Raw genomic sequence first — 27028 nt, 5'->3', positions numbered from 1 at the left:
GCCTAAGAAAAACCTTTGTATAATCTGGTAGTTTGAGAGTCAAAATTTGTACAGGAAAAAAAAGTTTTTGTTAGTACTGAGTACAGGACAAGCTATAGGCTATCCATACAGAAAAGTCATGAAAGAAAGGTAAATCCTGTCTTTATCAGTGTTTAAATGAGAATGAGAGACTTAATGCTATTATGCACATCACTAGTAAAAGTTTACTAGAATGCCATTTATAAAACTCTGTCCATCAGTGTTTAAGACAGACTAATTCAAACTGTAAACAGGTCATAAATGTCATCAGCGAAATACAGAACTTGTTTTATGAAAAGTGATGAAAAGAGGATGTGGTTCAATTAAATAAAAACTGAGTGTTGTATGTAAATATATGAAATGGTGAACCCAAGAGAATAACATGTAAGAACATTATCGAGAGAGAAACAAATGAGACAATTTCTAATCAGGGGAGTGAAGTTCAGGCGCTGCCTTCAGTAGGAACAGTGACACTGATTTTAAGATGAACCACTGGATTACAGAAGATATTAGATAACATAGTCTGCTGAAAAGCCAAGAGTTTTTGATTGGTGATTCAGAGGTTTTACTTGAGTCCCATGGTTTTTTTTACTTTTTCCTGCTAAAACCAATGTACGCATGTGAAACTCACAATTCTGACAAACTGATTTTTTTTAAATAGAAACTAGATAGTACAGTTCCATTTAATATTATGTAATTATGTTGGAACACCAGTGCTAAGTGCAATGAAGATACATGGTGGCTATAGCCAGAAGCAGCCAGAAAACAATGAAGAAAAGTAAAAAAACACCAGAATTAAAAGAAAACGTCATTTCATCAGAATATTAATCCAGGACACACACTTTTAAAAACAAAATCAGAAACAGCTCTCTCTGACAAATCTCTCGCAAATTTAATTGGCCTGTGACAAATATTGGGATAACTTTATATGCTTAATTTTAAAAGTTCAGAAGCAGCCCGTGTTGCTATCCTACAGTAAGAATGGCTTGCAATACATGGGAACCCTTAGAATTCACAAATGTGAAGACATTTTGAAAATTTTTAAAAGAGGGAAATTAAGATTTTTTTTTTTCTCTACAGAAGACAAATAAATATTATTTTAAAAAGAAAATTCAGCTGTAATTCTCAAGAGTTATTGTGCCAAATGGGTAGTTTAAATGCAGCTAGTATAAAGTATTAAATGTAGATATTTTAGTCCTGCTATAAGTATAAACCACAATGCAACCTTAGCTGTGGAGTTACAAGTAATTGCTCTTTTGTATACAAGTAACACAAAATCTACAGCATAATGAGAAAGGAAAAATGTCATGTAAATGAAATTTTTGCACAAAGGCACTCTGCTTTTTATTTTCTTCTTCCTCCTTGCACAGCTTTAATCCTGATTGTCTATGATTATCTAACTAAAGGCTTGTGACAATTTGGGGGATCTCTCTATGTAAAGCTTACGAATTCTGTTTGATACTAGGGAATCTCTATATATAGCTGTGTCGGGTTGAAAATTCTTTGCTAATCTAAAATCCACAAGAGGTGACAGGAGAAATTTTTGCTCCTGGCACGTGATCAATAAAGAATTGTTAAACTTTGATAACATCCTATTCAAAGACAGTCCCTTGAAACATGATGGTACTACCAGGTAGGTGTTCTTATAGATGAGGTGAGGAGGTAATAAACAGGTGACAAATCATCTGTTCTACACGAATTTCATCACCTGATAAGGGAACTACCTGAATAAGAAGATAAGGTGGCTCTAAGAGCAAGTGACTCTTGATTGGTGTAGACTGAGTACATCTGCTAGTATGTATTGGAGGGGGATGGTGGACTTGTAGGACTTCTACCTGTGTTTGGAGCGGAAAATAACGGCAGAGAAATGCAAAGGGGCTTCTGCCTTTAACAGCAGTTCTGAAGACCTTAAAATCTGAGTGGCTGCTTACCCCTGCTGTGAAGAAACTGAAAATCTAGCATACCGCGAGCTTAAACAAATGGTACTGGAAGAAATCAGCGCTGCCCCTCAGCAGAGAGGGCACTAAACGCCCCGTGCCAAGATCGGCGCCGCAGCACCGCGGAAGGAGCCGGTGTTGCCGCCTCAGCAGACCGAAGCAAGCTCCCGAGCACAACAACGGTGCGCTGTATGGGGAAACCCGGCTTTAGCAAGTGGCCGAACACTAGTTTTTATCAAGGCTGGGGGAGGTAGGGGGTTGGATACTTTTGTGCAAATGAGTTCTGTCCTGCTAATGTGGTCACCGCCATAGGGATGCTCAGTGGCCTTTCTGCCAGCAGGGGTTGTTGCACTGCCTGCCTCATCCCCTCCGTGCTTGGCAGCAGGCAGCTCGGGCCCCTCTACACGGGCCAAGGCACCTGGCGGGGAGGCGAGTGGTGCGCCTGCCGACGGTGGCCTGTTTCCCCCTGAACTGGGGAATGCCCGGGCGTTCAGCTGAGCGGAGACTGAAATCCGCTTCGTGGCGTTGGAGCCTTTGCAACTTCCCACGGCTACTTCTGCCCTGCCGACCGCTGCCCGCCCGGCTCTCGGGCGAGGTTCCGCTGCCCGCGGGCTGAGGGCGCGCGTGCCGCGCCCGTTGAGCCCTAACAGCTTCCCGGCGCGGGAGGCGCGTGGGTCGGCTCGCGCCGGCCGGGGAGCCCAGGGTGCTGGCGAGGTGGAGGGGAGATCGCTCGGTCACCTGCCCGGAGGACTGCCCCTCCGCAGACCTGGCAGGGCACGGGTAGCTCGGTGCAGCCTCCGCGCTGCCGGAGCCCCGCGCCGGGGGCTGAACTCCGGTGGAAGGGGCGCTCCCGTGCGCCCTGCCTCTCCCCAGCCCCCGCTCCCCTCCGCGTGCCTCCTCCTCTGGTCACCGGGACTGATGAATTAATCATGATGTGGTTGCTGTTAATGCATTTCTGTGGAGCGGGCTGTGCCAGCGGCTCGAGGCGAAGCGCAGCGGGGTGAGGGAGCGAGGAGAGCGCCGGCCCCTCCGCTCCTCTCCGGCGCGGAGCCGCCGCCAGCCGCGCGGAGCCGAGGCTGCGGCCGCACCGCTCTCCATGGCTCCGGAGGAGGTAATGGGCATGGGGACTCGCTCCCCCTTCCCTCGGCAGTCCGGGAAGGGGGTAGGGCTGGCGGGTGCGGGGGTATGGAGGGGGCACAGCGGCGCTGGCAGGGCAGCTTTAACTTGCCGGGATGGGGGGGAGAAATGCGTATGCTGGCGTGGGGGAGGCTTTGCCTCGCGTCCTCAAGGTTTCCTCCAAATCCTGCCCGTGGTTTAAAAACTGCTCTCCTGGCATAACTGAGTGGGAGCCAGGTTCACTTTTATCGCCGCTGACGCTGTCAAAAACGTTGTGGCTTCAGCAGTAACAACAGCGAGCCCCCTCCCTCCGCCGGGTCAGCCGCTCCGTGCGAGAAATTAAACGTTGATAAGCCATTAGCTTCATCTTGCCCGCTTACGCGAGAGTCATGAGGACTTACTAATTAATTTACATGCGAGGGAATGATCTCTGAAGCAAGGAAAAAATACCCCGTTGCACCTGCTCCGCCGAGACTTGTCTTCTGAATCTGGAGGAGAGCTATAAATCATGTAAAGTGTTGGCGGTGGAGTCGGCTTCTGAGAGCTGTAGGATTATGTATCCAAATGCTGAATTTATATTTCCCACTAGGAAAAGGCTGAAACTCAGGTCAGATATAAACTACATCATTTCATTTAACACTAAACTGCAGTTATTTATTGTAATTCTAGAGGGGATTTTTCTTCTGTCCTAATTAAATAGAAAGTACTATTAGAGCATGTACCAATGATTTACACATTGTAGCCTGAAATCTCTTGCAAAGTTGGAAGTGGTTGACAGTATAAGGATGATGCTTTAGAATCATATATGTACTCTTATTTTTGCTACACATGGAAAGTCTGAGAATAACCAGCCTGTTAAATTTGACTTTCAGGTTTTAGTCTGTGCAAAACCATATTTTCCAATATACATAATGAAGCAAACTTGGACTAGGGAGACTACAGCTTTCATTGAAACAGTTGACTTTCTCAACTACGATTAGCATTTGTGTAATGTCTGCTTTGATTATTTCTGTCCTTTGAAGAAACTTCAGAAATGTGATAAGCTACTTCCAGGAATTTTGGTTACTACCTGTAAGGCAATACTGTTCTTGACGCTTGCCTGTTAAATAAGCTGAACTGGGGAGAACTACTGTTCTGTAAGATATTTGTGTTTAGGAATATTTATGCCTGTGGCAGGTGTTTCTTCATAAATTAGGAACTGGGGTTTTTATGCTGATAAGATCATGTTTTCATCTTGCAGAAATCATTAATACTTTTGGTTTATGACATAAGTAAACTTTCCTATATTTGACTAGTTTTGTTGCTGGCAAAAACTAGACTGAGGTTTTGTCATTTTAGATTGAACTAACTTAGACTGGGGTTAATTGCTTTAGTAGCCTAACATAATTTTGATAATACTGGAAGTGGCAAATATTATTAAATTCTTTTGTTCCAATTATGTAAAAATATTGCTTTCTGATTAAAAAGATGTCACGTTATAGACACTGTATATTGCATTAGGTCATGGCATCAGAATGAGGGAATGAAGGAGCTTGTGTTCTTCAACAGAGCATGTGATTTGCAAGTTTCCTAAGTTGTGAACTTATTGCAAAAGTGTGTGCATGTGTGTAGTAAAAGAGGGCTATACTAGTAAAATAAACTAATAACAACCCAGAAATCTATAAGATAAGCAAGAACATATGAGTTAGGCTAATCACTCTGTATGCTTACTTTGCAAGCGTGTATGCAGTGGTTTTCATATCACTGCTCTACAGCAACAAAATAAGGGAGCCAAAAATAAGCACAATCCAAAAATTAAAAGTCAAAAAATTAAAAGGAGACTAGTCAGCGGGGATGGAACATTTTGAAATGGAGTCTTTCTGTCAAATCCAAGACTACATGTCATTGTTGAACTAAATTATGCTCACATATACAGCAGTTTGTGACATTTAAGGTAAAAAATCTCAGTCTAGTCTATAACAAACCAAATAAAAGAGATTTCTGTTGTTGAGGATTTGGTTTATCATGGAAAAAGAGATGGTAGAGGTCAAATGATGGTCAATAAAGGTGGACTTTGTTGGTTTTATCTTTGAACTTGGGAAAGGAGAGCAATTTGTTTTATTTTCTAATTCATCTGTCTCTTAACTGGAAATGGCTATCATGAACAAGAGTCCCCAGAGTGGCCAACTTACACTAAATGGTGGACATTTATTGGTCTGAGATAGCACTCAAATAGGAATACTTTTTCTATGTAACTGACATTGTTCTGGTCAATGCTTTGGCTATCTAGGTCATATATGGATAACATGGAAGTTCTGAAAAATTAGGGGTTTGAACAGCTTCTGGCATTGCCTAAGTTTCAGTCCTGTGTACATTTTTAAGTGAAATAAATTTCAAGTTTACATTGGATCAAGTTACATTGGAAAAGCATTTTCTTCTTTTCTAATCTAAAATGAAAAAAAATCATTTGTCAGCCAGAAGGATTCAGGGAAATATGTTTACAGTCACCAGACTTTACTGAGTGTACAATAATGACTTGATTGTGTTCAATACAGTGGATTGTGGGCTTGGTGACTTCAGCGGATGACAGACCTGCCTACATTTTCAACATTTGCAACAGGTTGAGCATGCTTTTTCTACTATGAAACCACAGCACTGCATGCTTCTTGATGGGCATAGCTTTGAAAGGAGCTGAATGGAGAGCTAGCTGTCTGCAACATTGCTTAATGTTCTCATAATGCTATACAAATAACTATGTGGCAACTAGTTTGTATCTGTAGGCATGTGAATATTCTGTGTCTATTTTCTGTAGTTGTTTTTGAATTACACGCTGCCTTAGGAAAACTTTTGAATGGGTTGTTCTATTATTCATATAAAAGTAGTGTGTTATGAGGGGTGTGGGTAGCTGTATGTCCCAACAGAAGATTATGTGAAGTTTTCAGATAGCAACATGAATATAGAAAGGATAGTGCCAGCTTTTGAGTTGTATATGCACAGAGTGCAATCAAATTCCTTTTTTTTGGCTGTTAATGTAGAAAGCAGAAATCCATTAAACAGGCAAGGAGGACAAATATTTAATGAAGACCTAAAGAGAGAAATATCATTTCAGTATGTTTGCAATGCACTGCTCTGTTTAGTTGCTGATTAAATCTTCTGATCTCAAGGAAAGCTTCTAGTCATATGCTTACGTGGAGTGTTCTATAAAAACATGTAGTCCAGAAGGGTAGGTGTTTAAGTCTTAAGACTATTTTATCTTAAAGATTAAAAATTACATATAGTCCTCTCAACCCCAGTTGAACTTTAGTGGGAACAGTGGGAACAAAAAGACTGGGAAGTGGGGAAGCAGAATAGGGAGCAGTTCTTCACTGTAGTAATTCGATGCTGAAGAAAAAGCCCTTTTGGGTTAGGCAACAATCTTACCTAATCCTAGTCATAAAGTGACCACAGTCTACCTTAAAGACAGTTAAGTACTTTGCACTTTTGCTCTTTCTGGAAAGATGTTTCAAAACCTCTCTCCTAATGCTTAGAACATTCTTTGATCGTCCAACCTAAAAATATTCTTTAATTCCTGATTATTAATATCTCAATATTGTTATTTAAAGACAATGCCTGTTTTGGTGTGTAGCCCTCGATACATTATAAACATTGATCATGTGCCTTTCTCAGCTTTTTATGTACTAGGATCAAACAAGCAGTTTTCTAGTCTGTCTAGTAAACAGAATAAATAGGAAGATACAAGGCCTAGTAACTTGATTCTCCTGGATTCTGAACTTCTTGCCTCACCTGCATCAAATACCTTGTACTTGAAGTGTTTCCTCAAAGTCTTGAATCATAGTGCTAATGTTCCACTTGGTCTGCTGAAAATACTTTATCAGATATTAATGAAGATCAAGTTTGTTTTACAGGTAGACCAGACTGGCTTAGTGTTCTTGCAGTAAACTAAACATGGGGATGTGATTTCTCTTTTCCTGTTGTTCTCAAATGATAAGACACCATGTAATCACATAAATTCTGCTATTTGTAATCATGTGGTGTTGAAGAGTCACTAAATGTTTTCCTGTTTTTAATATACCTATCCCCGTGGTCCTCCAATTTCTTCTGTAAGTTAGCGAGAGCTTCCCCTGTGTCAAGAGTGCTTCCTGTAACCACTTTTTATCAAAACATCTCACTTTTGGCCAAGTTCACAGACAAAATAAGATGAGTCTGAAGTAGGATTTTACATAGGTCCATTTGATATGTCGCCATTCAGCAGTTTTATATCCATCTTATGTTACACCCCATCTTTTTCATCTCAGTAAATAATTCCTAATGATACCATATCAAATTCTTTACTGAAATCTAGAGAGATTAGACTCTAGATTTCTTTTGTTTTAATATTTGTTTTTAAAAGTTAATTTATTTGTTCCATACTAATATGTGTTTTTTAAATTATGTTTAAATTATCCTGATTTTTTTGTAAATGTCCTACTTACTGTTAATAACCCTTTAATTAAAAAGAAAAAAACAAACCCCCAACTTTTCATACATTGAAGTCAGGATAACAATTGCCTAGGTCACTTGTTTCTCTCTTCTTACTCCTAAGCACCAAGTTTTCTACTCTCCAATATACTCTTCAGTTTCATCTAGCCTCTTTTTTTTTTTTTTTGCTACTCAGTGTTTAAAAGGAGTAGTACCTTACACATTTCTGCTGATGATACTAGGTCCTTTGTAAATTCCCTACCCTGTGGCAAATCCATTAATAACCCAGGGAAGAAGCATAACCTAATAGCTCAAAAGCCATTGCACCTTAGTCTTTGAGAACAGGGGACTGATTCAACCACTTTTTTTTGAATACTTGGTTAAATTTCATACATCAGCTTTGTGTCCCTACTGGAACTTTCTTTCCCCATTCCCTCCTTACAGTTACTGTCCATGCTGTTCAGCTGCTCAGATGGTGTTCTCTTGAGACTTAACAAAAAATGAGATAGCGGTGGAATATAGTGGGATTTACATGACAACATGAGCAACGCTTGAAAACTGAGTCATTGAATTACTACTGAAAATATACTATAGAATTGGAAAGTAGTAGTACTGGACGTGACTAAGGAGAGTCTGTTTGTGTCTTCTCATCTCCCTCCCATCAGGTATTTGTACATACTGGTAAGATCCCTCCTGAGTCTTCTCCAGGCTAAACAATCCTAGCTCTTTCAGCCTCTCTTCATATGACAGATACTTCAATCCCCGTGTCATCTCTATGGCCCTTTAATGGCTGCACACTATTATGTCCATGTCCTTCTTGTACTGGGGCACCCAGAAATGGGCACAGTACTCCAGATGTGACCTCAGTGGTGCCGAGGGGAAGGATCACTTCTCTGTGCCTGCTGGCAGTGCTTTTCCTAATGCAGCTCAGGAGGATGTTGACCTTCATCGCTGCAAGACCATTTTTCTGGCTCGTGTTCAACTTCTTGTCCACCAGGACCCCCTCATCCTTTCCTGCCCAGCTGCTTTCCATCTGGTTGGTCCCTAACCTTTTACTCGTGCATGGGGTGAGAAATGAACTTCAGTTCTCCAGCCTGTTGAGGTCCCTCTGAATGGCAGCACAACTACTCCCAATTTTGTATGGTCTGCCAACTTGCTGAGCGTGCACTTAGATCCGTTTTTCAGGTCATTAATGAAAATGTTGGCCCCGATATCAAGCCTTTGGGATGCACTATTAGCAACTGGCCTCCACCTGAATTTTGTGCCACTGATCACAATCCTCTGAGCCCGGCACTTCCACCAGTTTTCATTTCACCTGACTTTCTTACTTAATCAGTAATATGTAGATTACTACTGCTGTGTAACAGAAAAAAATGTCTTTTCATCATCTTCCCTTGTTTTGATTTAATAGCACTGGCACATGTATGTACACACAGTAACTGGCAGTTGTCCTTTTGTGTTTGTTTTAGCGTATGAGTGTGAATTGCCCATACCATGTGTTTGACACAGGGAAGATAGTGTTATTTTATATGTCACACAGACACTGCATTTTTTTCATTGAATCTATTTCCCTTCCTCTTTTTTTAAGGGAGAAGGAACCTCTTGGCTTGATATAGTTACAGAGATTTTGAAATGTGTAGACTTGAAACTGATTGTGAAATAAGGGTGAATTAATCAGGCTATGGCTGAAGGTCATGAAGCCTGAATGGCCTTTCATTCAGCTAAAGCAGTTGTGTATCTTACCTTAGAAAAATGCAAGCTCTTTTAAATATATGCTTGCTTCACGTGACTAAAAAACTTGAGGAAAAGTGCATCTGTATTCTGCATTTCCTCTTGTTATGTCACACTCACCTGCTTTGCCAGCAGCAGTGAGCAGAAGAGACACTGGACTAGTTTGGTCTAGGATCAAGCTGTTTATCTCAGGAAAATTTGTTTAATATTGCTTGAACAGAATGAGTTTCCTGTTGGCTTATCGAGTCACTGGTACATTTGCTTTTAGCTAAAAAGCTGCATTTTCTTTGTGTGTGTGTGTGTAGAAGAGTGAGGAAGAGAAACTTTTTCATCAAATGAAGGCCTTCAATTTACAGAATACTTCAAAAGGTAGTACTTAAAATACTAAAACTGCTGATTCTCTTTTTTTGCCTCCTTGAAATGAAGATACGGTGTCCTAGGGACACAGTGATGAGCTAACTATACTTTCGACTTAATACACTGACATTGATTTTGAGAAGCAATCTAGTCTTTGCAATTTGATTCCGAATTCACATCCTGCAGGAACTCCATTAGAAAAATGGAAGAATTTTACTTCTCTGTGTGATGCTGAAGCATCTCAGGATGCCTCCAGAATTTGGAGAGAAAAAGACTCTTGGCATCTAAGCTGCAGTGAACAGGTGGGAATCAAAAAAGTGGTAATGGGCACCTGTGCAAGTTCACAGCTCTAGCTTTACCAAAATCAATATAAATTCATATGTTTGTCATCTGAATTTCAGAAGAATAATTGTTTTTGTTTTTTCTTCTTTCTGCTGTTGTGTAAAATTTCCTGTTAATGCTGTACATCTGTTTAACTTGGAAAGGCAGAGCGAATACTTTTCAACTGGTGCTAAAAAAAGGCACAGATTTAATTATTAGGTCACATATTACCTGCAGAACACTGGAGAAAATGATTTATTTTTTTTATTTATTTATTTTTTATTTTTTTTCCCCCTACTATGACTCTCCAGAGTGCTAACCAACCATTTTTGTATACACTGAAGTCTCTGCAAGTAAAGTCGTACCTTTTTGTCATCTTCAAAAGTGTTTAAAGGGAAAAAAAGTATAAACTGCAAACAGAAGGCTTTCCTTTTTCTGCAGGCATCAACCATAGAAACCGTGTTCTACGTTTGTATTTATTTACAAGGGGATCTTAGTGTATACCTGAAAAAATGTGAAAGTCCAAAAGCATGATAATATGGAGATAGATAGTGTTGATAAACGGGAAGATATCAGTTAGTGGAGATACTGGTTTTTAGACATGAATGAATAAAGTAATCCAAATATTGAGTGTAACTTTTTCGTTTCTGAATGGAGAGAAACTGGACCACTTCAGTACTTGCCATAGTTTAGTATTTATATAGTACTTACAAGGTACAAACTCTTTATAGATACTAATGATCTTCATTACACCCTCTGAAGGATGTAGGTGATGGTGATCTTCTACAACTGAACTATACAGGGCAAATATAGGAGTTTGAATTTTGATATAAATTTGTTTGAAGTGTAAAAAAAGGCGGACTATATCCCTTAGTATCCAAAGTCAGTTCTTACAAAGTATGCTTTCATTTTTAAGAAACAAAGATACAGGGTTTCATTCTGAACTCTTGAATAACATCATGTCTCTTTGATAATGGAGTCTAGTCAGATGTAGTTTTTCCTGAATTAATGTGTTGGCTACTATACAGAATAGTTTATTGAAGATTCATACAGAATAGATCTTTAATTTACAAAGATTATGTCAGATTTAGCTTCCAATTTTTTGGAAATGTGGTTACGTATGTGAAGAGGAGCTTGTCTTCACGGTCTCCACCCTCCTTGATTGACAGACTTTCCCTCCAGCAATCAGTTGACAGCAATCAGTTTCAGGATTATTTCTGGAAGGAAAAGGTTTACAGCTTTACTTCAACAGTAAGATTAAAAGTAGCTGTCATCTATTTCCTTGGCTTAACTAGTTAAATCATAGCCATAAAAATGCTATACTACTCAGCTAAGCTGTTCTGTGCATTTTATACAGTAAGCAGATCTTATTAAATAAAAGGTGGTCAAGCCTTGCAAACAATAGTTTGTAACACAATATAAAAAATTAAATTTTGACCAGAACTTTAGAATTTTTATTTATTGCTTCTAGGCAAACTAATTCTTCCAAATAAGATTTACACAGATATTGTAATGAATTTTATCTTGTGACTTTGTCATATACAAAGGAAATGTAGATCATTCATAGGATAAACAAGTTCAAGTCTTTTAACAGACAGATTCTCGAGCATCTTCCAGATTTGCCTCACATTAATTCCAACATTGCCATGTTTCCCATTGTACGATTTATAAAGGAAAGTACTGCCAAGTTTAAGATAGAAAATCATTTGCAATTGTCAACTTTGACACTTTCTAGTGATAGATTCCTAAGATGCAGTATGAAAATAAGCATTTAAGATTTTTTTTCTTCTAGGTCACAACAGTTGGATATCTTTTAGACCTAAGCCTCAAATGTTAGGTTCTGTCAGTCTCAGAAGGATCTGATTCTGCTTCCTTTGCACCACGTGCTACCTTTAGTTTATTCTGTAAAAAAGATAGCTCAGTTGAGTTAGATTCTGTTTTTTGGGGGGTTTTAATCTGTTTACTTAATTTACAGAATTTCATTTTACAGCTTTGATTTTGGTCTGCACTATTAAATGTTGAGTCTTCCAGTAGTTTTGGTAACCTGTGCATAACTGATATTCTGGCTGTTACATTTTTTCCTCCCCTCCTATAGTAGATCAATGAAATATCCCTACAATCCGTAGACTTTTTTGTGCTTCTAAGGTTTTCTAAATTCAAAATCTGACATGTGCACTGGAGAATGAAGAAAAAGAAAAGGCTTGTTATTTTCATACTCTACTGCATTCTTATGTTAGCTCTAAGTTTCTGGATCCTAAAGGATGTTCCATGCCTGTACACTGCAAAAAATCCTGAGACATAAGGCCTCTTTAGCAGGTTAAGGCTAAATTTTTTTTGTTGTTTTCACCTTTTTAATAATCTCCCCTTAACAAAATTAAGGACGTTTAAGACATTTATTTAAATGTTTGATGGCTGGATTTTTATGCCTGTAGTTCATCTTCTGTCTCCTGATAGCATAAATAGTGCCAGCGATAGAAAACAAAAATTTCAAAACTAAATTTACCTTGAAAAGAGGACTGTTATGATAATTACATATGGAGTTTTGGAAAATTGAAATAAATCTTCACTGAAGAGTAATTCCTCAAAGTCAGGTAAACAGATATTCAGAAAAGAGCATTGTATCTCTTTCCTTTTGAATCCCCATGTGGTCATATGCACAGAATGTTGTGCTTTAATGCTCAAAGGAATTGTTCTACTTTGCTTCAATAATGAAGCAGTTTCCTTTAATCAAATGAAAACCAATAGAAATACACAAGCATTAAACATAGCTCTGTATTGCCCGCTGGGAGATATTTAGATTTGTGCTAGCTTGCACTAGCAGGAAATGCTGTTAGAGCATTTTGGTTTGCTTTGTGTCTGTAAAAACTCTAATATTCTGTGTGTAAAATTTCCATTTAAAAAAACAATCTGGTAATATCATCTATACTGATGAAGGCAATTAACTGTTTGACGTGATGTAGAATAATACCATGCATGTTTGAACATGTTATTCCTGTACAAGTTGATCATAATACTTTACACTGTAAAGAAAGAAATATGGGCTGCTCTACTGTTTCAAATTTACTTTTAGTGGTCCTAGGATATTTTTGTTTATTAAATGGAAAGAAATTGATTATATGTATGTGTGAGGAAGGAAATAATTGTCTAGGTCTTTAATTACAAGGATTTGTTTTGATGGAGAATATTTTGCATCTGTCTATAAAAGATTCCTTGCTGAAAAGGTTTGGCAAAAGAAGAATGTTAGGATTGTAGAATAACTTTTTAAAATTATGAATCTAAAAATGCCAATTGTCTCTGCATATAGCTAATTACCTGTGCGTTAGTATTTTGACACAGTCTCTGCCTGTGCAGTCACATGCTGTTGATCCTGGTCCCATGAAATGTATTCATTGTGCACAGTTAATAATAGCAGCAGATAGTTTTTAAGTTTTCGATGGGAATGATAAAATAATAACAATATTTATTTTTACAATCTTATTGTAATGTTATTTTTTTAAACAGATGCAGCAACCAAAGCATACACAGTGAGTTGTTATATAGGAAGCTTTGGGTAAGACTCAGCATTAAGTTTTGGGTTTGTAGCTATTGAATGAGAGATGTTCAGTATGGGTCTTCACTGAACAGCATGCCTCATGTACAGTGGTTTAAATCTACTGTAGTCTGTAGTTGAGGTGATCTTACCATTTAGAAGTGGCTTTTACCACTTAGAAGTATACTTACATAAGGCATGAAGGAATTTTAGGTATCAGTGTAGCACTCATCAGAAACTTTCGGGAGGAAGCTATCTGTTGACATACTACTTCAGCTTATTATTTCATGAGAAAATATTAATTCTGTCTAATGGAATAATTTCTTACTTGTAACTGACTTTAAGGGAACTACAGGTCTCAAGAATCCCAGTTGTAAGGCAGAGCTTACCATGCTGGCAGCAGCAAATCTGTATAGCTAGGGGAGTTTGTTTCACCTAACTTGATGAAAAATTTCTTTTAAGAAAGAGCTTGAGGAAACTTCTTTTCCCTTCTCCAAATTATCTAAGAACTTTTGCCTCTTAAGTGGAATTATTTCTTGTACTACTGCAACTTCAGAATTCCTCAGAACACAAATTCTATCTTTCAGTTGTCTAAATATCCAAGTATAAAATTCCTTCATCTTGGCCTCTTAATGTCTAACTTATTCTAATTTTAATGCTGAGTAAATACATACTTAGTTTTATTACATTCCTGTTTAATGTGGGATGGCTCTGAAAAGTGAATATTGAATATTGCAATCTAATTTGTAAGGTAATAAGGAACACATTTTGCCTATTTGAAGTTTTACAAATTGGTCCCTTTTTATTTAATGTCAAGCAAATGAGTTTAGGACGGCTGAGTGCAATGGAAGGGCGATAAGTGGTTTTTCCCCCCAAATAACTGGACGATGCTTTCTAAGGCCCACTCAGCATGATTCTGACAGGTATGGCAGAAGAAGGTCCCACCCACCTCTTTGCTGATGATAAGGTTTTTCTTCCTCAATTTGATATACAATGCAGCTATTTTTTTAGAGAATGCTTTATTCTGTGTCATTCAGCATAATTTAGTCACATTTTCTTTACAGTTACAGTTTTTACATTTCTTATTAGTGCTGATTTCTTATTAATTTGTCTGTTTTCTGTTGTTTCTCATCAAGTGTAATCAATATCTAGTGCAGATTCCTTTTTATGCAGCTTTTTTCCCATTTTTTTCCTTTAACTTTGTGGTTCCTTTGACACATATTTATGCTTTATTTTCTGGCCTCTCTAGTGTTTTTTGGTTGGCTTTTTTTTTTTTTGGTGGGTTTTTTGGTCTGTTTCTTTGTTTGTTGTTGTTTTGTTGTTTGTATTTTATTTTCCTCGCACTTGCTTCCCAGTTTTGTTTTTGCTCTCTGCTTGTCATTCTTCACCATCTTCTAGTCTCTCAGACTGGTTTTATGAGTTCTGAAATGAAACCTCAAACTCTGTTGAACTGCAGGTTTTGATTAGTGCTGCTTGGGATGGAATTTTCTTTTGAAATGTTTCACAGTAGATGACAACAGTTTGTCAAAACGCTAACTGTTCACCAATATTTTGACAAAATCAATAATTCAATGGTTCAAGTGCTCACCTGGTATTTGGATTGCAGTAAACTGGGCAGAATCAGGGCTTGCCACATTTTGCTTGTATGTTGCACTGGGTAAACATATATAAATATAAAGTTGAGGAACTTGTGTTTTTATCATGCAGCAGAAACTGTCTGTAGAGTATAACATCATGTTTCTTGGTGAACAAATCTTTGGCTATCCAGCTGTAAATGTAAATGAACTTTGGATTTTGGACATTTTTGTGACATCTTAAAACAAAAAAAATTGGCAGTAACTGGATGCCAAAGGATATAGGTGCCTGTAGTTCATGTTTTTTAAAGGATCTTTAGTATACTATCATTCATTTCTGTGATTGATATCCTTCGCTTGAAAAAGAGAACTGCACCTCACATCTTCCTGTCTTTATGGTCAGTTGCCTCAAGGATGATTTCACTTTTGATCTTGGGTTAGTTAATTAATGCCTGCAAAATGAAGTAGTTTCACAAAATGAGTGAGGAATGGACCTTTTTTTTCCAGTTTTTCCTCCAGCGTCTGAAAATGGATGAGCAGGTATGGTGGAATATTTATGTTCTGATTCTGCCAGGCAATACAATTGTTCTTGGTTTCCTGTTGTCTCCTGAATGCCTCCTCTGGCAGATGGAGAAAGAATAATGACATTGGCATTACCCAAAAGCAATTACAGCTGTGCTAACATGTGCCAAAAGCATCTGAGAGAGAAGGCTGTGTCTTGTTTGGTTCCTGTGAGTTCCTTGGACAAATGGGCTTGCAATGGGAGAGCTGGGAATTATCTCCTTTGCTGTACTGTTCTATTTGGGGAAAAGACCTGGGAAGTATTTAGATGTCAATAAAGCTGTCTAGTTTGTAGAGTACACTTGGGTGGTGAAGTAAAGAAGTAGAGATTTGAATGTCCAATAGTGCTGCTACCAGCACAGTCTCAGAACTGGCTGGTGACTTTGGACGCTCTCAGTTTTGTGCTATCAAATGATATGCTTAAAAAAATATTTACAGAGAGCTGGTATTTAATATTTCTGAAAGTTAGAATGACTTTAAAGGAGTCAATTTTTCAAATACTGGCTTCATGCTTAAAGAATCTAGTCCTGTATATTCATGGATTTTAATATATGTTGACAATGTTTTTTCATAGGCTTGCTTAAAAGTAAACAGAATAAACTGTTTGATGATCTTTTTCCTCTTGTTTTTCACTGAAGACAGGTAGTAGACTTTCTTTACATTAGTAAATGAAACACAGTGGGTTTTGTCAGATTTCAACAGACACTTTAAAATGAGTATTTGCAAACATAACATTAATTCTGCTGAAATCCATAGACGTGTATGTGTTTGAAGCTACAACTGCTTAAATTGAGCTTGCATTGAGTACTTTTGAGAGGGGTGTTTGTTTAATATTGGAACACATTCCGTATATTCAATTTATTCAGTTACTACTTAAATAATACAAACTTTTTTTTTAAAGCACATGGCATATCAAATTTTGAAAAGGACCTCAGCGTAAGAAAAGCAATATATTGAAACTTTTTTTTGCAGATTAAGAATGTTTTAAGGAGCTGGCATAGGCAAAACTTCTGATTACTTTTACATGATATTTGGATTGTGGTATTGAAAAAAAAAAACAATAGTCACATTTTGTACAAAAGAACTTAGATTAGTTAAGTTTTCAGGCTAATAACTGTCAGATGTAGTTAAATGCAAATATGTACTGTTACTCTGAGGCAAGAGTATCTACTGAATGGAAAAGTCTTGAAGCATGCTGACCAGAGAGGGATGGAAGGGCCTGTTTGAAGAATACCTGGTGAAACAGCACTGTTTCACAACAACTGTTCTGTATCTGGGGAAAAAAGAAAAGGGAGTTACATACATAAATAAGTTGAAGTCATAGAAGTTTGAGTTAACAAAGTTAAACTGAAATAAATATTTTTATTTAAAATGTATTAAGTCAATAAATACATTACACTTCTTCCTTGTCTCCATTGAGTGTATTTCACTGAGTGACCGTTTTATTTCTTAAGAAATAGGTGTACACATTGATCAATATATTTTAGGGTTAATGTAGTTTAATATTCCTGAATTTTCTTATATTGATGTAACCTCAGATCCTATCTGGCAAATTAAGGTGTACTGCATGTGTTTGTCTGAGAATAATTACTTTGTGTGCTCAAGTCATAGGTTCTCATTATCTCACAGAGAAAATGCAGACAGGTTAAAAATACTGTTGTATCTTCTTGCCAAGTAGTAGGCTTAACCTGCTGCATGTGAAGCTGTTATTTTGGAGATGATAGAAGAAAGTAAATAGAATATAAAAAAAAAATGTGATGTACTTCTAATATGGAACATGTTCAACAACAGGGTGGAAAGATACATGTCTGTTTTAATGAAGGCTAGATAAGAGGAATGTCTGAGTTTAATCCAGTGATAGATTAGGTTCTGTCATACTCTCATAGTCTGTGCTCATTGTACTTGTTATTATGTGTTAATCCAGTTTATCCATATGACACAAGTATAAAAGAAGACTGTCTTTGTCTGCAGAGCACAGTGCTGTCCATTTTCCTGCCTGACTCTTACACACCAAAAAGCGATTGTGCATTGTGCTCCATTTCTAAGTATGGCATTACTTGCCATTCATCAGATTCTGTATTTGGCGCAGAAAACACAAGTACTGAGAGTCTGTTTTGCATCTCCTGGTCTTGACTTTAATTGGCGAGTTAAAAGATGGGGCTCAGATTGCCTGTCAGTGAAAAAAATTATCTTTCTGCTGTGAATAATCAACAGCTGGCCAGCAGCTGTGTGTGAAAGGGCTCAACTCTAGAGCCTTGTTGTGGAAAGCTAGTGTTTTATCATCCGTGTAATTGGTGTCTGAAATCCATCTGCAGCCATGTGTCGACAGGTAGCTGAGGTTAGAAATTAACAGTCTCTAGGAGTGATAGCAAATTCCTGGAGAAAAACATTGATGCCATAAGAATGTGATAATGCTATAGTGTTGATGTTGAAGGAGCCTTAAGCCAAAGTTCTAGTCCCAGAGCCTTGGCCAACTTCTAGTTTAAATATATGCTGTTTGCCTACCCTGACTGTCTTACTTTGAGGATGTTCTTTAATGTTAGAAAGTGGGGGGTTTTGGCTGTGGCAGATGCACATCTTTTACCCTGCTTTTTGTGTGCGGTCATCTTAAATGAATCCTGTATTAAGGCATTTCTGAGGCTAGTGTAAAGAAATAACATCTGTTTGGCTTGAAATTCATGCTATTGGCTTTTAAGTAGTCAGCTCTCTTTTATCCCTCTCTTTTCTTTTTTCTTTTTCTTTCCCAAGCATAGTGTTTTGGTGAGATCTTGATTTGTTTTGTTTTGTTTTTGTGAAAGAGAGCCTGCATGCCCTGAACATCACACTGCCATTCTAATTCTTAAATTGAAACCTTGATTTTTAGATTTTTATTTATCATTTCAGCATATATGCTGTCTTTCCCCTCTATTTGTCAGGAAGATTAATGTGAGAGTAAACTATTAGCATAGCATGGCACAGGATTGTATTAGCTAGTTCTTGTCTCTCTAGAAAGAACTCATATTCCTTTATTGTATGTTTTCTTTTAATTTGTTGACAGTAGAGCAGGATCCCACTAAAAGAAAAAAAAAATCTCCTTGGAAAGCTAACAAAGAAATAATTCCATATAACAGAAATGTCACAGAAGAGTGGTCATACTTTTCATTGCTTGAACCTTTAGAGTAAAAAGCAGAAACTGAAACAGTCATTTAGTGTGATTCTTGGATGCTACAATTGCAATAGTTGAGAGTAGTTGTGTATGTGGGCACACAGGAAAATAGTAAAAGCACTTTAGCATTTAAGGATATATACTGTTTGAATTTGTCCCTGAAGAAGCATGGGATCACTATTTTTCACACTTGGGTAGGATGACAGAATAATTTAAACTCTATTTGTAACAAAGCTAACTGAAGCTGATGAACCACTGCTTTTCATTTAAGAAGTACCAAAACAACGGTATGTCACTCAATAAAATAACAGTACGTGTAGCTGAGGGGGTTTGCTGAATAATTCTTAGGAGAAATGAGGAAATGTCACAAAGGTGAAAATGAGCCAGATGCTCATGACCTTGTGTAAATGACTACTTGAAGTTTGAATTCAGACACTGAAAGCTCTTTAGATGGAATGGTAGGTAGTCAGGAACAGAAAACAAAAACTTGTTTGTGTTTTGTTGTTCTAAGGAAAGTGGAACTTAAACACTCTCTGTAAATAAGCAAGATTGCATTAGACACTCAGTTCTATCATCTGTTTCTTTCCTTAATCAGAAAAAACCTTGAGAACACTAAGTTTGTGTCATTTTTAGGTCACCTGCAGTCGAGCTGATCCTACCTTTAAGCAATAACCAACTCTTTTCCTGCTAAAATAATCAAGATAAGAATGGAAAAAGCAAGTGCATCATGCTTTGAAGCATTCCATCTCTGATCTGAGTAATTGTCCCAGGGGATCTCTAGAGAACTTCAGTTTTTCTCATTTACTTTTTAGAGCACTTTAGTCTATTGGGGAAGCAGTTATTCAGTCTGCACAGTGCACTCTAACTCACTTTTGAGAGACTTGCACCTGCTTCCACTGAAATGCCAGCAAAGCCAGCCTGGGATTAGAAGAGTAAAAAACTGAATATGCTTCTTGCATCTGACTTGTTACACAGCTTTTCAGTAACAAGAACTATAGTTGCAAATAACCCCTTAGTCATTTTGAAACTGGGAAGGCATTAATTCTTCCAGAATGGGATGTTGGTTTTTATGTTATTATATCAACTTAGATAATTTTGAAGCTGTGCGTAATATGGTCTTTTATCTAGGCTGGCTTAAAAGTATATGAGTTTGTAATCTACAGCATAGGTAACGTGCAAAATAATGATGTGTGTGTACTAAAAGTGTTGTTTCTTGTATAATTTTGACTCTTACTGTATGTGTGGGTACTTAAAACTTGTCACAGAGTTATCATTTAACATCTGTTTCTCTTGCGTCTATTTGATGACCCTTTTTCCTATTCCCATACAGTTTTTACAGGAGTGTATTATTTGTGTTCATACAGTGTGTATTTCCAGAACATAGATACTGAGTGTTTGGGTTGGATTTTCTTGGTTTAATAGTGGTAGAGCTAGCTTAGACCTTTTTTGTGGTTCTGTTACCAAAAAGGTATTGGAGGCACTTCATCCTGTATGTCTAATCATCTCTTTTATAGATGTGGGTGCCTGAAGAAAAGGCTCAGGGAGACCATATCAGTGTTTATAAATATCTGACTGGAGAGTGCAAAGAAGATGAACTGTGTTCAGTGGTGTCCAGTGACAGGATAAGAGACAATGGGCATAAACTGAAACACATGAATTCCATCTGATCATAAGAAAACTGGGGGTTTTGGTGGTTGCTTTGTGTGTTTTACTGTGAGGGAGGTCTGGAGTAGGAGTTTTTGAGTTTGCATTTGGAGTTTTTTATTATTTGGAAATAATCTCAAACAAGCTCATACAAATAGGTAAGTTTTACATTATGATAAAGAGATGAGATGCAAGTTAATAGAAGCCAACTGAAAAATATCTAAAATGCTGTTGTAAGAAACCAATTTTTTTTTAACACTATGTTCTTAATTAATTGCCTTTTATGCAGTGGTATACATCTGTTGAAATGTGAATAAAAGCTCTTGACAGTTTTGTTTCCTTCTGTGAATGCACTAAGTCTAATCATTTCAGTAACGTTAAGCATTTCAGTAAAACTCGTGGGTTATGTCTCCAATCAGTTCCTATTGTTCCAATAGGAAAAAAGGTAAAGTATTCTGAGTCATTATATAACAAAAAAATTATTCTTGTTTTTTGATTACATGTCTCTTAGATTTTATAATGCAAGTAAGACAAGTAGAAGTTTATTCTGTTAGGTGTACAAACTAAAACACACTTAGTTTAAGGTAGCTATTCAATTTCAACCTGAACAAAATTTTCCACAGAATAAAGTAATTTGAAAATGCACTCACTTTTTAGAAGTGTTTTAAGATTTATGGCTTGTAACTGAAGATATTCAGAATTACAGATTAATTACTAAACTGTAAAAATAGTGTATATTGAGGGATTGTCAGACATTTCTAACCTGCTACTTAAGTCCTTTATTTCCAGACAAGTGGGTATCATAGAATCATAGAATGTTCTGAGTTGGAAGGGACCCACAAGGATCATCAAGTCCAACTCCTGTGCCTGCATAGGACAACCCCAAAATTTGTACTGTGTGTCTGAGGGCACTGTCCAATTGCTTCTTGAATACTGTCAGGCTTGGGGCCTGGGTAGCCTGTTCCAGTGCTCCACCACCCTCTCGGTGAAGAACCTTTTCCTAATGTACAACCTAAATCTCCTCTGGTACATCTTCCTGCTATTCCCTAGGGTTTTATCGTAACTTGAACAACTGCTTCTTGCCTGACCACCACAATGGCAGCAGACTATTCCCTTCTTCTTTTCAAGAGTCCCCTCCAGAAACTCACCTGCCCCTGAAGTATCCTCATTCTGTGCTACTATTACTACTGTGATTCAGCACTAATACAATAATTTATCTACAAGGAACATATCTGGAAGATGGTCTGACTGGAGCCAATTGTTGCTCATAGACCATCAGCCTTGATCAGCCAGAACCCAAGCACAGAATATGTCACCTGTGTTAGACTCCTATGCAACACAAAACACAAAGCATGAGATGTAAAGGAAATTAATTACAGTGTAAAAGTAAGCGTTAAAATTAAGACTTCTGACCACATGTAGGATGTTTGTACTCAAATGTTTGTACTGTTTCACTCTGTACACAAGCAGATGTCAGACAGAGAGTAAGGTATACAGAAGCTAGCCTTTTTTTTTCTTTTTTTTTTTCCCAAAAAAATTGTTTCTAGTGCATTTGGTGGTTTTTGTTTCTTAGTTCCTTTGAGCATCAGAATTCATTGTGTTCTTATACAGAAATAGAATCCACTTTGTGTTTTATTACTTGTATCCAGTCTCACCAGAACGGAAAAAGACAAGTTTGTTGCTAATGTCAGTTGGAAAAGCCTATTTTGCTATCACAGAGTCACAGAATATTAGGGATTAGAAGGGACCTTGAAAGATCATCTAGTCCATTCCCCCTGCCAGAGCAGGAACACTTAGATCAAGTTACACAGGAATGTGTCCAGGTGGGTTTTGAATGTCTCCAGAGAAGGAGACTCCACAACCTCCCTGGGCAGCCTGTTCCAGTATCTGTCACCCTCACTGAGAAGAAGTTTCTTATATTTAAGTGGAACCTCCTGTGTTGCAGTTTGAACCCATTGCCCCTTTTCTTACCATTGGTTGTCACTGAGAAGAGCCTGGCTCCATGCTCCTGACACTCACCCTTTACATATTTATAAACATTAATGAGGTCACTCCTCAGTCTCCTCTTCTTCCAAGCTAAAGAGACCCAGCTCCCTCAGCCTTTCCTTGTAAGGGAGATGCTCCACTCCCTTAATCATCTTTGTTGCTCTGCACTGGAATCTCTCAAACAGTTCCCTGTCCTTCTTGAACCCAGAACTGGACACAATATTCCAGATGCAGTCTCGCCAGGGCAGAATAGAGGGGAAGGAGAACCTCTCTCAACCTACTAACCACCCTCCTTCTAATACACCCCAGGATGCCATTGGCCTTTCTGGCCACAAGGGAACAGTGCTGGCTCATGGTCATCCTGCTGTCCACCAGGACCCCCAGGTCCCTTTCCCCTACCACTGCTCTCCAACAGGTCGTTCCCCAATTTATACTGGTACTTGGATTGCTATTGCAAGGAGTCTCTGGTCAGATTATAGATTGAGACTAGGATCTTGGGCAAAATCCTGACATTACTAGAAGACCTCAAATTCACCATTGGCACAAATTCTAATTATTTTGTCAATCTAAGGAGCTTGCTAAGAAGCTTAAGAAGAAAAATTCCTGTGATACAGCAGATGTGATAGAGACCTCAAGATAGTAATTGATGAAAATCATAGAATCATAGAATAGTTTGGGTTGGAAGACACCTTTAAAGGGCATCTGCTGACACCCCATCTCCCTCCCCCCCGACACACCCCACCCCCTCCCCCGCCCTGTTCAAAGCCCCATCCACCCTGGCCTTGAATGTTTCCAGGGATGGGGCATCTACCACCTCTCTGGGCAACCCGTGCCAGTGTTTCACCACCCTCATAATAAAAAATTTCCTCTTTTTATCTGGTCTGAATCTATCCTCTTTTAGTTTAAAACCATAATGCCTTGTCCTATTGCAATAGGCCCTACTGAAATGAAGTAATGCATTTCATAGGGGGAAACACAGTGATGTTGCAAGAGAGACTGATAGTTGCATGAGACACAGGCAACAATAGGAAGTTTTGGCAACAGTCATAGTAGGCTGAGAGATTTTTGGTCCCATAATAGGACTCAGAAAAATAATCAACTTTTTGCTGCCTTGAAGAGATAATACTGATAAATCAATCAGTACCTCAGATGTAAACTGAAGACAGTTTAGTTACGGGTTATTTCTGTATTTCTCAAAGCTTATTTCGGAAAGTAAACTTGGGGGGTTGTATCTCATACTAGAATCATTTGGAGCTGGTGATACCAAAGGCCATATTTAGGTAATGCTTATCCATTAGAATTCAGAATGTTGAAGCAAGCAAATCAGAGGTAAATGTTTCCACAGTTACACAAACACTCATCTTAGTGCTTTATAACTTTGGCACATAATAAAGCTAAAATTAGAAGTCTAGGCTCTGCAAAGTCAGTGGTCGCTTCGGAGGCTGATTAAGACAGAAACATTGCCTGCATTGATTGCACAGAGGAGCCTCATTTCATGCAAACTTAAATACCTAAAGAACAACTCTTCAATTATATTATGGATCTATGGAGAAGGGAATATTCCTTCTATCCTTGTCTATACCTGCCTCCTCCTTACAGGGGAGCTCTCTGCCCTCCCAGAACCTGGGAAGGGAAGCAGTTTTCAGTAGATTGTGCTTCTGGGTTTTGGGTTGGTTTTGTTTTGTTGGGATTTTTTTAATGCAATTTCCACCACCCCTTCACCACCTGACTTAGTTGAAGACAGTCAAGTGCCCCTGCCTCTTGTCTTAGTAGACAGAACTTTTGAGTATGAGAAATATGAGATTGCAAAATTTGCAACCCTGTTCCACCCAGAGAGGTGATCTTAGCTATCATCATGTAACAAGCCTAAAATGTTTTACTGATTAAAATGGAGAGAATACTACTTTTTTTTTGTTTTTAAACATGTAGCTGTTCCATATTATTGTCTGGCTAGTTGATGTATACAGGAAATATGTTGCATGTCTGTAATGACATGTCCTAAGGCAAAGCTCTGGAAGAGGCCAGACTTTCTCGGACTGGAGGTATCTTCCCTACCTGTGAATTAGTCCTAGGGAAGCTAAGCAAATCAACATAAATGCTGAGACAGCAGAGAGAAAATCTTATACTGAGATTTTCCTATCATACAATGTCTGCCGTGTAAGTTTTCACACAAAGATTGCCAAGCTTCTACTTTTGCTTTAGGAAAAATGTCTGCAATAGATGGGATGGCAGGGTTTTTTGAGGACTTTATTTGTGGGAACAGTGAAAACTAGAAACAAAAACTTCCTTTTGGAAGCTAAACCTCTAATCCTTGATTACTTGGCTAGGATAGTGACAGTTAATCTGCTGGTACCATTAAGAATTATATCTCTTTTCTGGTTTTCATTTTATCCTTGGGTAACAAAACCCAAAGGATTTATATGCTTTTAATATATCCTTCCCCTGCCAAAGAAGTGATGTTTAGACAGCTCCCACAGGAGTAAACGGTTTTGCCAAATCTTTTATATATTGATCAATTCAAAACCTCTCAGTAGCCATAGTATTCTTTAGGGGTTTTTTTGTTTGTTTTCTTATTTGTTTGTTTTTAGATGAACTCTTGTGTATGTTTAGTACCCAAGGACTTCACATTGTCTTGATGGGAGTGACATTTTCTAAAATGAAACCTTTTTTTGCAATTGTGCACAAAGTTAAGCCAACTGCCTAGAGAAACTATCTCTATAATAATACTCTTCCGTTTTACTGGAATGTCTGAAAATGAAGTATTACACGTATCAACAGCCTAGATTATATATCAGGCATGAAATTCGTTGTTAGAAGGCACCAGAAGCAGTATGTGTAGTGGACTGATTTGATAAAGCATTTTAAAAAACAAACCAAACCAACAAACAAAAAATGACAACAAAAAAAAACAAACAAATCTTGGAATGAGACCAAATCTGGCTCACAAGCATTGCTGGTACTATCGAGTGTCCTCTTTCAGCCATGAAAGATATAATCATGATCTGAGATAGAAGATTGCCTTTGGATTTTAGCAACATATTTTTAGATGAAAGTGAATTTTCACTTGTTGCTCTCTTATTATTTATCTGTATTGACTCAGTGGTAGGTAAGGTGTTTTCCTGTATTGATAAGCTTTGCTAGGACATCACGTGCTGTTCATTTCACTTAGTAAGTTTTAAAGCTTTGATATCCTGAGCATTAAATGTAGATTTAAATGAGATTTTATTCAGGCATTTTGGTTTTGTTGCATTTCCCAGAAAATTAACTGCAAATGAAGATCAATATACTCAGGTTTAGAGATAGGTATATGTAGAGGTAAATGTTATTGAAGAAATGTCTTTAACCTAAACTTGAACTTTCGTGTTTCTAAACTGTTTCTTGGAATGTGATTATTCTAATTGTTTCTTCAAAGAGAGAAGAAACTCTCTCTTTGCTGCCAAAGCCGTTGTTATAGAAGCACTGTTCACAACTTTTTCATTTCTTTTGGTAAAAATATTTTTAGAAACAAACAAAAAAATCCTGAGTTTAAAAATCATCAATTTACAATTTTTCCTGTCTCTCACAATCCTTACAAACTCTGTTTTAAAAAATGCTTTAATTCTTTCTCCTCCGTCACTTTAAAAATAACACATTTAAAGTCTTTCCAGGTGTTATAATTTCCGTTTTACATGTTAGGATTTGTTTTTGGGAAAACTGAAGCAAAATACACATATACAGTAGTATGACAGATTAATGCTGCTTCCTATTGACACTGTGCAAAATTTTACTCCATCACGTTCAGTCTCAAATAATTGTAAAAAATATCTTTTTTACATTTTATATTGACTTGTTTTTAGTTTTCCCCTCTTTTCCTCAGATTTATCCTTTTGGCACACTGGATATGGCTCCAGGCAGGTCCTTTTTAGCATTTTCTAATCGGTAACATAGCAATGAACTGAAAATTCATATCTTAAAATGAAAATCAGGAAGGACAGTGTAGGGCAGAGATCTGAAGTACAGCATACAGTATTACAGAGCACCTGCTAGTTGATTGTGTTTATGTGCTTGAGCAGTTGGTGGTGCTTAAAACTGACGTGGCACATTGAGATTCATCGGTTTGATAGCAATGAGTCCCAGGGTCCATGCTGTGGGCTAACAGAGACACTGATACGCTGGCAAACTCTAGTCGGGAATGAAGTGCTATGGTTGTAATTGTGACAGACAGGATCCCTACCAGTTCTACAAGTAAATGAATATATAAACTTCCTATTATGCATGTTTTAATAGCCTAAATGCAACATACTTAGGCTCTTTCTCCTTGTCTGATAAATATATATTAAAAATGATGTGCTGTTTTTGAAATTTTGCTGTTTCTTCCTTAATCTATTCTTCAGAAAAGCAAGCTATGTTAAAGGTGTTACAAGCATGTCAGGGTATTCTGAGCTGCTTCTCTTAGTGATCTGGTTTGAAACATGACACATACACAAAGGCATCAGTTCATAACTTAGGACAAGTAACTAATTTTGAATAGAAACTTACTACTAAAAGTTATTTAATAGCATTGGCAATGGTAAAAAACAGTGCTTATTGTATCTATAAACAAGGTTACCCTCCATATACTCCACAAAAATTTTTAATTATATATACGTCTTCACTTTCCAACTTTCAAATTAAAATATAGCTGATGAAGCTG

General features: G+C 37.8%; 1 protein-coding gene across 4 annotated transcripts in view; it reads left to right on the top strand.

Moving 5' to 3' along the window:
* Positions 1 to 1852: 1852 nt before the first annotated feature.
* Positions 1853 to 27028, top strand: part of LOC102094670 (heparan sulfate glucosamine 3-O-sulfotransferase 1) — a 61952-nt gene continuing 36776 nt past the window's right edge. For 2 of the 4 annotated variants that reach the window (XR_010473472.1, XM_065067268.1), the window contains exon 1: positions 2238 to 3066. The gene's annotated coding sequence lies outside the window, so the exon portion shown is untranslated. Of the gene's footprint in view, positions 2138 to 2237; positions 3067 to 3150; positions 3679 to 27028 lie in introns of those variants that run through there. The other 2 variants (XR_010473474.1, XR_010473473.1) reach the window with 2 other exon arrangements.

This window comes from Columba livia, chromosome 6 (genome assembly GCF_036013475.1).
Source record: "Columba livia isolate bColLiv1 breed racing homer chromosome 6, bColLiv1.pat.W.v2, whole genome shotgun sequence".
Lineage (NCBI taxonomy): Eukaryota > Metazoa > Chordata > Aves > Columbiformes > Columbidae > Columba > Columba livia.
The sequence above is the reverse complement of the archived record's forward strand: the minus strand, read 5'-3'. Positions and strand labels throughout refer to the sequence as shown.